A 15,307-nucleotide genomic window follows, 5' to 3' on the forward strand; every position below is an offset into this window, starting at 1 on the left:
GCATAGACTATCGGTTTTATTTTATTTTTCATTTTTTGTATTTTAGTGGACAAATTCGCTCTGAAACGACTAAACTTGTAGTAATACGTTATGTCTGCACAATAATCGATTGTATCAGTTTAATATTTCCGCCCTCAATACCTCAGCTGTTATTGGATGTTATTCTGTTGAAATTGTTCCTCATAAATTTTCAATCTGCCCAGTTTGAAGCTTTTCTAATTCACATCTCTGGTGCAGGATCGTATTTCTTTTTTCCTGAACAAACGTTATTGTGTTTATGACAACATGGAGCTCAGTCAGAGGTAGGGATTGAACCAGCAGCCTTGGGGTTTAAAGCTCAGAATCACAGCTTCTGCCTGATAAAGAACTCAAAACTGACTTTGGATTTGGATGCCTTTAAGTCCATATTGGATATCTGTTAGCTTATTGTACTCTTTTGCAGTAGCAGTTTCATACAGAGATGAGTATCAGTATAAATGATTACGATTCACATCAGTGACCCTATAGGCATAAAAGGCACCACAAAAATGAAATACTAAACAGCTACAGGTAATTAAAAGGAGAATATTAGTATTAATCTAGACAGATTATTAAGCAGAAAACATAACAAAACAAACAAAAATAAAACAGTAATTTACAGTGAAGGCCAAAAAGCAATTTGACTCTGGGAAGACCCCGCAGAAGTCCTGGAACTTGAGGAAACCACACATTATGCTTTTTATGTTTCATTTCAGTACATTTTTGTATATTCTAAAATGTATAAGCCTAATTTATTATGGTGTAACATAGCACTGTAACAGGTTTTAGAATCATTTTATTAGTTATAAACTTAAAAGATATGGACAACGCTGCCCAATATGCGCTATTAAAACCACTACCATCTCAGCCATCCATTCCTCCATTTCTCATCAGGTCATTTAGCGCAGGGCTGCAGGGAGGTGATGCCTATTCTGACAGCACAAAGTGGGAATCGGCCCGTGCACAGGGTACAAGGCACACTGGTATACATAGGTGCCCATGCACACTCAGAGTCATAACGTGCAGGGGCCAATTAAACAAACCTGCCCATCTTTGAGACAGAGCACAGTAAAATCTCCAGTCCTAAATATAGAGTTAAAATGAGAAGCAAGGTATACGTACATATATTTTAAAATGTAGAGAGCGTATATGCATTTTAAGGGTTAAATTAACACTAGTGATTTTTCTGTGAGATAAAATTTAAGGACTTAGCCTTTGTGAAGTGACCTCTCCATTCACTGAGGAGGTGGGTAGAGTTGCTGCCTCCCAGCTCCATGGTCCGGGCTTCGAATGGCAAGCGTGAGTAACGTCTGTGTGTTGTCTGCACATCCTCCTTGTGTCATTTTGCGTGACATTTTCCCTTGTACTCTCCTTTTCCTCCCCAATCCCATAAATGCTTGCATTAGGTTTCCTTGGTAACCCTAAACTGGGCCCGTAGGAATGCATTTGGGTGTGTGTGTGAGGGTGCCCTGCGATGGACTGGCACCCCCTTAAGAGTTGCTTTTTATCTGGATATCATGAATTGGATCAAAATGGGTGCAGAATTCAGAGATGTTTGTAAATTTTGCACTCTAAAGTTTATTAATATGTGCTTTCATTTTTTTTTGTATAAACTGAAAATGGTTTTTTAAATAGTGAAATTACAAAATGTATGAGAAAACATATGTAATGGCTAATTTAAATTCTTAATCTGAAATTCTGTATTTCTTAATTTGAAGTGGTATGAAAGGAAACAATTATAAAGAACGGAAAGTAGGTGACATTTCACTTAAAAATAATTAAATATGAAGATTTTGGTGAAATTATTTGATGCATTCATCCACAGATTTGCATTAACTGTGAAATGAAAATTCTCTCATTTTAATTTAAATAAAAATCCACCCATCCTTTGATTCCTTCTCTAAATCTGGCTTTTCAATTAGCAGGTCACTGAAATTCTGCCAGCAGCATTTGAGCACACAGCTCAGAAGAATGGCACATATACTGATATTCATAAATACTCACACCGGGCCGGTTAAGTGCAGTCAGTTGATGGTATTGAAATTATGTGCTGTTGTTAAGTCACAGATTAATGGAAGCAATCACTAGTCATGGTATTTACTATTAAACAAAGTAGCAGTTGAATTCTGCATCCTTGTGCACTCATCCATACATGCAGGTGACACTTTCGCTGTACTTGAACTTGAATGTGAATTGTGTACAGCAAAGTCACCACAGTTAAATGAACTTTGATAATGTTAAAGTAACCTTTTAAAGAATGCATATAAAGTAGGAACACTCTTTCCGCCTATATTCTCTGTTAATTTAACACTGCAGCTTTTGCTGTGTATGGAAGTAATTCGCACAAATAGAAAGGTTCAGTGACATCATTAAAATAATTAGAATTTCATATTAAAATGGTACATAAGATAGTAAAGGTCGCACTTCTTTTGCATTATGTGTATTGTAATATGTACTGTACTTGAGACAACTGTGAACAAACAAAGAAATATTCATTATGATCATATGCAGGTTCTATGCATAAATAAAAGACGTGCTGTCATTGACATTAAATCATAATTTGTAAGGATCATATACAATAAATATACAGTAAATAGCATTCCCAATCAGGCAGAAAACAAAGGCCTCATCCATCGTATAGTCGACCCACATACACACAAGGCCTATTTAGAGTTACTGACTATATACTGCACATATTATAAAAGACAAAGCGCAATGCAAATAAAAGTTTGGGGTACTTAACAGTGTTTACCATATATTGAAAATGAAGATGGGGAAAAAAGGTTTGCAAATCAGCAAAAAAAAAAGAAACATCTCAGAAGTGAGTCTGTTAGTGTGACTGCTGCTCTGTAGTAGCTGTGGTCATTATAATGGTTCTTGGGTGGAAGGGGTGGGGCTTTTGCTGAGGTGGGTGTGTCTTCACAGGTCACAAAATCTCAAACCCACTAGTTAGCAGGTGAAAGGGGAGAATATGTAAATGACAGTGCCACCTCTTGACTGTGGGTGGAACTATAATCAGTATGCAAGCCCTGAAAATTCCCCCTACACACACGTGTGACAATATATAAACATATATATATATATATATATATATATATGTGTGTGTGTGTGTGTGTTTATATATATATATATATAAATATGTATGTATAAATATGTATGTATACACTATGTGTATGTATGTTTCTCTATTATAAAAAAAAATCTTTGGGAGGGAGACAGATGAGACATGATCTTCTCGGAAGACAATTTGAAGTCCCGCGAAAGACACTTTAGCTTGCTTCCAGCTCTTAAAACAACGCCAAGCGACAAGCAAAACACGCAGCTCGCCAGTAGCAGAAAGCCAGCAGATGATCTGACTTCTTCTCCTTAGTGTGCGTTCAGTCACCCTAACCCACCTCCCACCCTTCACAACGCGAGCGGCAGAGACGGGAAGTGGCAAAAGGACAGCTGTTGTACAGGCTTTGAAATGATCGGGCAGTGAGACAAGCACAATAGACAGCTTGCCAGCAGCGGAAAGACAGCAGATGATCCGACGGCATCTCCTTACCGTGCGTTCAGCCGCCCCCCCTTTGCAACGCGAGCAAGCGTTATATGTCCTGCGAGAAAGAGATGTAACCACTCCCAGGGCTGGAAAAAAGGACAAGTATTGTTTTTACAAAAGTTTTAAAGTAAAAGTGAAAATAATGCATATGTAACAATTCCCATGAAAATAACAATCTCTATAAATTGTATATCCAGTAAACCAAACCCGGGGATGGGCAAGCAAACGACACACAACGAAGTTTTGGGGCAGCCATATACTTTCCCTGGCTGAAAAAGAGCTTAAGTTACAGTGGTTGTGTATAGGTTCAAGTCCAAAGGAGAACTGTCTTCATCTTCAGAGGGATGATGATGAGTTTATAAGGTGACTCAAGGGAAGTGACGTCCTTGGGTCCGGGACAGGCAGAATTTCCTGTTTCTGGTTTGTCGTGAGAAGAGAGAGAAAGAGAGAGAGAGCTAGTGCAACCCGCCACCCCCTGGCCTGGTGTGGAATTGGCCCCTTTGATTGACTCCCAAATGCACATGTGTGACAATATATATATGTATATATAGATATGTATATATATATATATATATATATATATATATATATATATATATATATATATATATATATATATATATATATATATGTAAATATGTATATATATATATATATATATATGTATATATATATATATATATATATATATATATTGTGACAGATAGAGGCACTGTCGACCCCTTGAACCCTCAGATTTGACTCCATACACCAGGTAAAAGTCCAATAATAATATTTATTTGGACAAAAACGTGCACAAAGCACCCTCCTCTCCACAATACTCAAACAATAAACAAATCATTAATCAATAACCAATCCTCCACTCCCAGACGCTTAGCCACCCTGCCTCCGAACTCAGCTCATCGTCTGGGATTTCCCATAGTCCTTTTATATTCCCTGACCCGGAAGTGTTTCCAATCCCTTGGTCCATGTGATCTCCTATCACTTCTGGGTCAGATAAAAATCCTCTTCTTCATCCCAGAAGCACGTCATTTCCCTTGTTGCCTTGCCTATGACGTACTTCCAGGTTATAGGGCATGTAGAATTTCCTGAACCTCCCTACAGCGTCTCCTGGAGGTCCCCATGGTATCCAGCAGGGCTGGTTGTAAAAACTACAAGGTCCATGTGGCCCTGCTGGAATTCGGGGAACCTCTATGCCGCGGGGAGAGCTCAATCTGGCGGCCTGGGGGTGTTGGCCGGGATGACAGGCCACTTTATATATATATATATATATATATATATATATATATATATATATATATATATATAAACGGGATATCAGTGTCTTATTACAAGAATTTAATACAAAAACAGAAGAAACCCACTGAGAATAATAACCTTGACATGTTGGAGAGATACCTGCATTCCCATTTACTCTTGAAGTTATTTGGCTGGAAATTCTGTGAGCCTACAGCTCATCACATAATTCTGAGAAGGTTCCTCACACCATAACCCTTTGATCCTGATTTTTTGCACCAATCTATCTACACACTACACCTTGAACTCCAACTTGTTTATTTTTGATGCCCAACCTTTCATGTGGGACCTTATCAATTACCTTCTGAAAGTCAAAATGAATTATATGTGTTGTTTCCTCATAGAACTCCAGCATATTAGTAAAACACAACCACATCCACATGCTCACCAACATACTGTTTTTTGCCATGTTCCTTCTGCTTCAGTTTTTCACTTAATAATTTACCCATGATGCTTGTTATGATTACAAATATTTAAAGATACATATCTGTAATTTAAATATAACTAGTCAAAAAATATTTTTTTCACAACTTCTCAAGATAGACTGATCCAGATCATGCAGTAGTTAATAATAAAAAGTAAAGCAAGCAGCAATGTCCAGGCTGCCTCCACAACTCATAGTTCTTCTTCTTAGCTTGGCTCCCTCTGCTGACCTCTCCTGATCTCTCAGGCACTTCTTCTAAAAGCGCAGCTCACCCCATGAGCACCTTTTAATTTGTGCTAATTGTTCACTTTTCTCAGAAAGGCAGGTGGAATCAGTCTGTATCCTACTGAGATGGTACTAATTTAAAGCAGTTTCAATTTGGCACTGTATTGAGGAAAGTAAAATCAAATTGTTTAATGTGTGTATAGGGTAAGTCATTTTTTGAAAATAAAAACTTATTTCACCTTTGCTCTATTTTGCATATGACACATGGAAGCAAACCCTGATTATTGGCACTTCTAATTTCCACGTATATATTACCTGCCTCCTTCATTTTTCAAGATAGCCCCATTGTATGGCACAGTGTAGGGTGTCACTCCTTTACGTGTTGGTGCCCCTACCAGGCAGCAACATACACGACAGAAACTAATGTTCCTTGAACCATGAGAAGCAGCACTAACCACTAATCACTCCACCTGTATGCTTTCCTATTATTTTTGTTCTTTTTATCATTACTACCCAAGGTTTCTTAAAACATCAGGATACAGTAAACTTTTCCATCCATTTTTTAAAGTTGGAGTGCCAACAAGACTTGTTCAGGGTCACGGCAGAAGTCAAAGACAGGAATCAAATAGGCAACAAATGTAGTTGTTTTAAAATATTTAATCATTTTCAGCTTTTGGCATATATAATAAGTTATGACTTGTGCTTGAACTTGACACAATTGGAGGGGAGGGTATTTGACTGACTGGACAGGTCATTCCTTATTATTTAAAGGTCGGTGCAGAATTGGCAAGGGAAGCAATAAGAAGATGTAGAACTACAAAGAGAACACAAGGGGCCTTCTTCAGATTAAAGAGCCAGATGCACTGAGGTGACTGAAACTAGAGGGTTTCTTTATTGTGGAGTAATCGTGTTCTTGAAGTAAAACAAAAGATAGATGATATAACGTAATTTACTATTCTCAGACCAGCTTCATTCAATCCCGGGATTGGCAGCACTGAGTACAAGGTTGAAAAATAGCCTTCGACAAGCCAGCAATTTGTTTTTGAGCTCACTCGTGCATACACCCACACTCCTACTTGGCTGATTTGAAATTTTCAGTTAACCCAATAAGCATCTTTAGAGGAGGATGGGAAACTGAATTATCCAGAGAAAAACTTAGGAAGACATGGAGTGAATGTGCAAACTGCTCATGGAAAATGAAAGCGTGCAGGATTCACACTCTGAGGAAGAAACTCTTAACACTAACCACTGTCCTGCCCCAGAATGATATAAGTTAATACAATTATGGCAGGTAACAAAATTAGTTTTCATGTAATGAGTAATGAGAAAAACTTTACATAGGTAGAATTCTGCACTTATTAACAGTTCATGTAAATCATTTGGAAATAGCTGGACACACAACCTGTTTTAACCGATCAATACATTTACTTTGATGGAGTTACTCAACCAATAGATAATATTAAGGTTTTATGCATCAAATAGACTTTATATCCAGAAGATTTTGCAAACATGATGTCTAAAGTTGCTCTGTTTTAACCTGGGGGCTCAGAATTACTGACTATTTTTCTGTATGTCATAGCCGCAACCACCCCCTTTGTACTTTGATCTAACATATTTAAGTATACTCTAAATATTTGTTTTCAAAGCCTTCGCTCACCTTCTCGATTTTAGGAAAGCATTTGATTCAATCACACGTGAGAGATTGTGCATTAAACTAAAAGAACTGGGAGTTCAGGCTGTTGTGTGTAGATGGGTGCAAAATTGGCTCAGACACAGGAAGCTGAGGTTTATGATACAAGAAACGTTATCAGAATTGGTTGATATTAAATGACCTGGGTAGGAATGTAAACAACAAGCTGGTTAAGTTTGCAGATGATGCCATGCTTGGTGGACTGGCAGATAATTAAGAATCCATTGAATCATTACACAGGGGCTTGGACAGCATACAGTCTTGAGAAAATTTGTGAACAATGAAATGTAATGCGAGTAAATGTAAAGTATTACATTTATGAAGTAAAAGTGTTAGAGTTGAATATACAATGGGAGGTCTGAAAATCGAAAGTACGCTTTATAAGAAGGATTTAGGAGTTGTAGTGGACTCGACACTATCAACTGCCAGACAGAGTTCGGAAGCCATAGAGAAGAGTAACAGAATGTCAGGTTATATTGCTCCCCGATGTGCAGAGTACAAGTCCAAGGATGTTATGCTCAAGCTTTATAATGCACTGGTAAGGTCTCATCTGGAGTATTGTACGCAGTTTTGGTCTTCCATGCTACAAAAAGGACATAGCAGCACTAGAAAAAGTCCTGAGACGAGCAACTAGGCTGATTCCAGAACTGCAGGGGATGAGGAAAGATTGAAAGAATTGAACCTTTTCAGTTTAAGCCAACAGGGAGTAAGAGGTGATATGAATGGAGTGTTTAATATTAATATAAAGGAATTATTACAGTGGATTCCTGCTGTTACTTTAAAATGAGTTCGGTTAGAACATGAGGCAGAGCTGGAAACTTATACAGTGTAAATTTCACACAAACATAAGGAATTTTTTTCTTCACACAAAGAATTATAGATGCATGGAGTAAGTATGGAGTAGGTTCCCAAACAGTGTGGTGGACAGTGGGGCTCCAGGGACATTCAAAACTTAACTTGGAGTTGTTTTGGAGGAATAGGGTGGATAGGATTGGCGAGCTTTGTTGGGTTGAATTGCCTGTTCCCCTGAAAAGTTTTTCTAATGTTCTAATTTGTGCCACATTACAATTGACTTTTCTTTCTTTCTTTAACTTTAAAACTTATAAAATGTTACATTTATTTTTTTTTTTATTTATAAAATTTAGAAAATGTTACATTTATAATCTTGTGTCAAAAAGTATAGTACTTTTTATCAAGAGTGTGAGAAGTGTGCATTGGCTTTAGTGAACAGATGTCAAGTTTATTGGAAATGATTTAATCCTTCCACGTTTAGGGACAGGCGTCCAATCCACAGTGGTTCTGCTTTTCACCTAACGTTTCAAGAGTGGCTCTGGATCTTTTTATATGGAGGAACAGATTACCTTAATACCACCAAAGAGGCTTGAGAAAGCCATGTCTTGTGAGATAAATTGGATACTGTACCAGTGAGTCTGGAATGCCCTGATCTAGAGGATGTGTGATAATTCTGATAAGATAGCCTGCTTAATTTAATTCAGACATCATCGGGTACAATAGAAAAATTAATAGTGGAACAAGTTTGGAATCAACAATAAACCCCACAGATGTCTTTTGGATATGAAAGAAAAATGTAAACACATTAATGCCTGCGCCAGTCCTGCTAAGTTATTTACAGCTTGGTGCTTTAGAGTTCCTTTTCCAGCTTTAGGGAAAAGTCAGGGAAGTGTGGAGTCGTAGAAGTACAAAAGGGCTCTGGGGTCCTAAGCTGAGTCACAGCTCTGCAAGTGGTAAAAGGACACTTACATCAGTGAGCAGTAACCCTGGGTGGTCTGGTTTACTTAAGGGGATGGCAGGTCTGAACAACTTTTTACAATTTCACATAAGCTGGGCATCAATAACCAACTGGAATAGCCATTAGTCTACTCTAACACGATGATATCCATAAGTGTTTTAAACATTATTTAAACACTAATCTATTATTTCTTAATTAGTGGAACACAAAACATAAAGATTACAAAATACATGTTTTCTGCATGTTAATGTCTATGCTATGGCTGTTTATTTTATTAAACAGAAAAATAATCTAAATCGCTTCTCTCATAATGTCTTATGAAGAGTTTACAGGTATTCCTTATTTATTCCAGGGTTTGATGAATTGTTAACTTAATTATATGATAGAGGGCGTTCAATAAACTTTGGTTATACAAAGTCTGAAGTGATGTATTGAAGATGTCGACATGAAAACGCTTATGAAACAACATGGCCTGCCACCCTCAGTGCAGCTGAGCAGATTGTACAGTCGTTTTCACTTATTCAAGACTGAAAAGTTGTAAATGTTCCCTTAGTTGCACAGTTAAATTCATAAAGAAATTGCATTTGAAAAGGTTTTGCTTAATAGGGTTGTGCCTTAATTATTAGAGCTTATTCATTTCTCTCCATCATCTCAGTTACCGATTTTAATAGATTAAAAACAGTGAAAGGAGAAGAAATTAAAAAAAAAAAAAAGAAAGTCCCCCGTTTATGTGAACAGGATGCTCTTAACCAAACAAAACTGTGCCCATTAACATTTCTCATTATGGGAAAGAGAAGGACTTGCAAGCATACCTATTGTGTACCGCATACAGTTCACTAGAGAATGAGACCTCCTTTCAAAATTTCCCACTCATTGTGCTGACACAAAAGGAGGCTCCTAATTATATTTTCACAATCTGCACATATCAATTAGAGGGCTGTCAGAAACAAGCTTGTCACAATCATTCATCTTCACAGCAGGGGGGCTTTTTAAAACCATAAGGCTTAAACAAGGTTCTAAACTTTTTTTTTTTTTAACTCTCAAGTATGATCTATAGCATATTTTCTAATTAGGCCCTGACAGCTATTTAGAGATCAATTAATACCATGTAGCACAATGCATCTTAGCCGACCTTGTTTGCACATTAAAAGGGAGGGAATATGTTGTTTATATGGACATTCTCGTGAACTGACCTTACCCTTTTAGTTTTTGAAATTATCTTATGATACAACAAATGAAAAAACAATAAGTAATAACATATTTAATATCAAGAGTGTGAAACCTATGGAGCTAATATGTAGTTATCACTCAAAGATGCTGAAACATTTAAAAGCTTATGAGAGGTCTGCTTACCTAAGGTCAATATTAATACAGACTTGCCAAATCAGAAAAGATTTTGACAATTATGGAATGGGAAATGTAATTGATTCGACTAGGACGTTCTTTTCTCACTGTGTTACTGTGGTGGATTAGAATGTTTCCGGTTAAAAAAGATAAGGAGAAGAATGAGCAATGCATTGTATCACTACAGACTTTTATCTATACGTTATTATCCTTTCCAGTAACACTAAATACCACTGTAAGTGGATTAGGAGTAGTAGTAATTCCAACACTGTCTAACAAGTAGCTAATTATTTTTCCCCGTATGGTCTGAGTGTGGGACAGTCTCATAGCATCTAACAAAGTAATGTGGATGCCTGATGGTCTACATACGTTTTAAAAATATATGAGTTGTGTAAATTTAATTGTACAGATTGAAGATGAGCATATCTCATCATTGGCCTAAGTTCAAATTTCTAAGTTCTTATTCAGAAAGTCTGTCTCAAATCATCAGCAGAGTGTAGAACTATTGCATGTGTCTTCATTATTGCCAGAAAGTTTTAATTTTCCTGCTGGGATTGAAGAAAGGTTAAGAAACCTTAGCAGGTATCTTAATGGAAGAAATTAGTTTGCTGGAAGATTAAATTTGAGACATAGACATATGAATATTGAAATTTCTAAAGAACTCAATGGTAAGCATCTTCCATATACTCTTGAAATTAATGATTCTACTTTATTGGATTGTGTGGTTTCTCGTAGAATCCTTCCTTGACAAAGAACTGTTTATTTTGCATATGAAATTTGTTCTCTGGGCTTTGGAAAGGTTCCCAGTATGTGGACGAAGCAGAAATCTTTAATGCAGAGCAGGCTACCTAGCAGGAGATGAACAGATCAAAAAAACCCGAACCTAGCCTGTGTTATTATATGCAGCCAAGAGTCCTTTAAAAATCATGAAGCTATTGGTTTTTCACAAATCTATTCATCTATTAATGATTTTTTATTAAGTCTGTTACAAATCAAAATAAATAAATGTACTTTCTGGAACCTTCATGTGGATGGTTCTTTTAGGAACCAAAAATGGTTCCACTATGGTGTTACTCTGAAGAAAAACTTAGGCAATTTTATTTTTGGGTGTATGTGGAATACTCTCTAAATTAAAAACCAAGGTTAATAAATATGACTACCATGCAGAAGTTCAAATGACAGTAGATTATCAGGCCTAAAGTGTCTTCTACATTAGCATTGTACTCTGAGTGAGTGTTGAACCACCAGGTTTCTGCTTCATTGATGGTCATTAAAAGTAGAGGGGCACAGAGCAAACAGAGAGTGTGAACAGGATGTCAGTTCCTTAGCTAACCAACCCAGTGCAGCTTCATTGCTTTCTGCTTCCTTCCAAAGTTTCAGAACACATATATTCGCAAATAAGTAGCATAGCTGGAAGTGATGGAGAACCATGTTCACCTCTGCTTCAAATCTTCTTAAGTTTGATGTATTAATCTACACTTTTAAAAATAAAGGTGCCAGAGTGGTTCTTCAGAACAATGGTATAGGGGAACCATTTTTGGCTCCCAAAAGACCCATCCACATGAAGGTTCCTGAAAGAACCTTTATTTGTCTAGATACATGACAGGCTCCATACAGTAAATGACCATGAACAGATGGTACCAGACTTGTGAAATACCAATGGGTCATGATTTTAAACAAACAGTAACACAGGATAAGTCTAGGTTTTCTTAATTTGCTAGTGTCCTGCTAGGTAACCTACCATGGATTAAGGATTTCAGATTTTTTCTACATATTAGGGAGTTTTTCAAAGAACAAAGGACCAACATCATACGCAAAGATCCCTACCCAGAATGAAATGGTTCCTTCTCAAGCAATAGTTCTACAAAGAACCACACAACCCAGTGAAGAGCCATAAAATGCCATTAAAGAACCATTATTTTTAAAAGTGTACAGCCTATTTGCATTCCAAGTGAACACAGTTACAACTGTAGCCCGATAAATGTAGTATACTCTGAAAATGATATAAAAACTTTGGAAAGATGCTGATTTTGACAATATTAATTCCCCAAGCTCACATAAAGCAAAAGACAATCATCTGTTAACATCTATCTATACATCTCCTACCTTCTAACAGTGCAAATATGAAGAACTTGGTGCTAATGCCATTTAATGAATGTTTATAGCCAGTTCTGTTGTGCTGACTGGCACCTCAATGAACAGGCACAGAAAGCAGAGACAACCTGAACATTCCGTTGATAAAATGCATGCAAAATGATCACCTGTCAGACTTTAAACCAACAAAAGAAAACTAGAAGAACGCAATTTAGTTATTAATATAATTACTGCAAAAAAGCTTACATAATAGATCCATTGATTCACTTTCTTATTTGGTAAGTTTGCTGTTTCATTACAAAGTATGTGGGAGCTGAAGTCTATTTTGGCCAAAAAAGGCACATGGCAGAGAACACAGTTGGACAGAACTCGATGCTGCATTCTCTCTTCAGTAGAAGAACATGAAATGATTAAACATCAAACTGAAATGATTAAAATTTAATTATAAGTTAAACCAATACTTGCAATGCAGGGATTGACAGAAAACTGAGCAGCATCAGGAGCAAGGCAGGAACCAAACCTGTTCTGGTCATCAGGCCACTCTCAGTCATGAAGAGTCAGTTACGAGATTCAAATCAGTCTGGACTGTATGACTTGGCCATGTAGAAGAAAATTAACTTAAACCAGTGTTTCCTAATGTTTTTTCTGTGGTGGCACACTTTTTGTAACCAAATACATTCCAAGGCACACCACTATTCTACTGACCACAAACACGTCATATCTCATTCACTTGCTCAATTGTCCCAAGGGGTGACACTGCAGGAGAAGTCGGTAAAAAAGTGACTCCAAGATCAATGATCATAGACATGGCACTTAGTGAACACTTTGCTGGCATCCCCCAGCTGCTTTTGTCTGTTTTCCACCCCGCTCTGCCTCAGAGGAACTTGTATGCCCAATTTCCACTAGTCCTGTGAGACTGGCTGGCGACCACTCACCCAGGCAGATGATTTACAGCACCCAGGAAACACAACCGAATTGCTCTAAGTGCTGCGTCTGCAAAATAGTGAAGAAATCACGGGGCTGCTTTTATGCCAGATAGTCCTGCCCACCTCAGACAGGTCTCGACCACATGAGGAGGTTGTCCCTCTCAGTATCAGACCCAAGTGCGCTATATTATTATTTTCATGGCAAAACTGGGTAGCTCTAACAGCACACTGGTTGATAAACACTAACTTAAACACAAGATGAACATGCAAAATCAGTGCAAATTGTAACTAGGTGGCTGGTTTCACCCAGCTACCGTATGTGTAATAAAAAATAAAGGTAATTGCTATTTATGCTTGAAAAGCATAAAACTATTTCATTACATGTTTTAGTTGTTTTCTGTATTTTTATACCACATCACAGATCTTTAGGGAGAGGCACAGTGAGTAATGCTGCTACTGAATTTATCTACCAATAGGGTAATAGGAAGCCAGAGTGAATTAAACAGCAGTCACAGTAAGGAATAATTAATAATACTAATTCTTTACATTTAAACAGCACTTTTCTTGCTACTCAAAGTACTTTACATAGACAGAGGGGAACCACTTCAACAACCACCAATATATAGAACCCTCCAGTAGTATGTGATGGCAGCCATTAATGCACCAGTACGCTCACCACACATTAGCTATTAGGTGTTGAAGGTGATAACCATTTAGACACCTGAGATGATTAGAGGGCCAGGATGGATATTGGCTGTAATGGGCAGTTTAGTTAGGACATCGGGATAAACCGTAATCTTTTCAAAAGATGACCAGGGATCTAAAACAAAGAGTCAGGACTTTGGATTTATGTATCATCTGAAGGACAGCGCCATATTTACAACACAATGTCTCTGCCTCTGCACTGGGATCAACACACAGACCACAGGGTAAGTGCCCCCTGCTGGCCTCTCCAACTTCCCTTCCAGCAGGAAACCAAGCTTTTCCAAGATGGTGTTTCATCCAAGTACTGGCTAGGCCAGACCATGCTTAGCTTCAAGTGGATGACCTGTTCTGAAGCGCAGGTGGTAGAGCTCCTGATGAATGAACCAGCAACAAATGGGATGACACTCCACTGCATAGGACAATCTCTAGAACTAACAAATAGAATAGTAGTAATAGTAGTAGTCAAAAGTATATTTGCAAAAAAGTAAGAACCAGAAACATCCCAAGAAAATGTTTTTAGCGAGGAAGTTAAATAGGATGTTGAATCCTCAGCTTGGAAAAGGCGTTATTCTTTTCAACGGCATTTTCACCTGAGGCCATGCACCTGGAAATGAGGAAGGTTGTTCTAGCAGCAGTGAACAAACGTGGCAGTGACCATTAAATTACAAGATGCAGTCAAAAACAATCCAAAAAATCAAACAACTGGAAAACATACAATGAAAGATATAAAAACGAGTGTAATTACGACCGTTTCAAAATTATTAAAATAAATGCACAAAAGATATTAATACCTTGCTATAAAAAGTAGTATTAGAAGTTATAGTATGACATGTACAGAGTACAGTGAAATTGTTACTTCCATGCCTAGCTTCACATGCATGGCTTCACTTTATTCAAAGAAAAAAACATGTCTGATGTGTTCCTAACCTAGAAAGATCAAATTTAAATGACATTAAAATAAAGTTTGTCAATCAATGTATCTGCAGATAGTCAGCTTTTTGAATTCAATGCAAGTGCTTGACGTAAACCCAAGTGAATAAGCAAACTGTAAAGAGAATGTAATTCACATGGGACTCAAAGTCATGAAATGTCCCAGAAATATAAGACTGACTGACTAAACCACTCAATCCAGGCCAGGGTTGTGGGGGGTGCTGGAGTCTACCTCATCCAGCATAGGGAGCAAGGCAGGAACAGACCCTGCACAGGGCACCATTCCATCGCAGGAGAACATTCACGCACACACATCAAACACACACTGGGGACCAATATACTGTTGCCAGTTCACCTAACTTGC

This window comes from Erpetoichthys calabaricus, chromosome 5 (genome assembly GCF_900747795.2).
Source record: "Erpetoichthys calabaricus chromosome 5, fErpCal1.3, whole genome shotgun sequence".
NCBI classification, from domain to species: domain Eukaryota; kingdom Metazoa; phylum Chordata; class Cladistia; order Polypteriformes; family Polypteridae; genus Erpetoichthys; species Erpetoichthys calabaricus.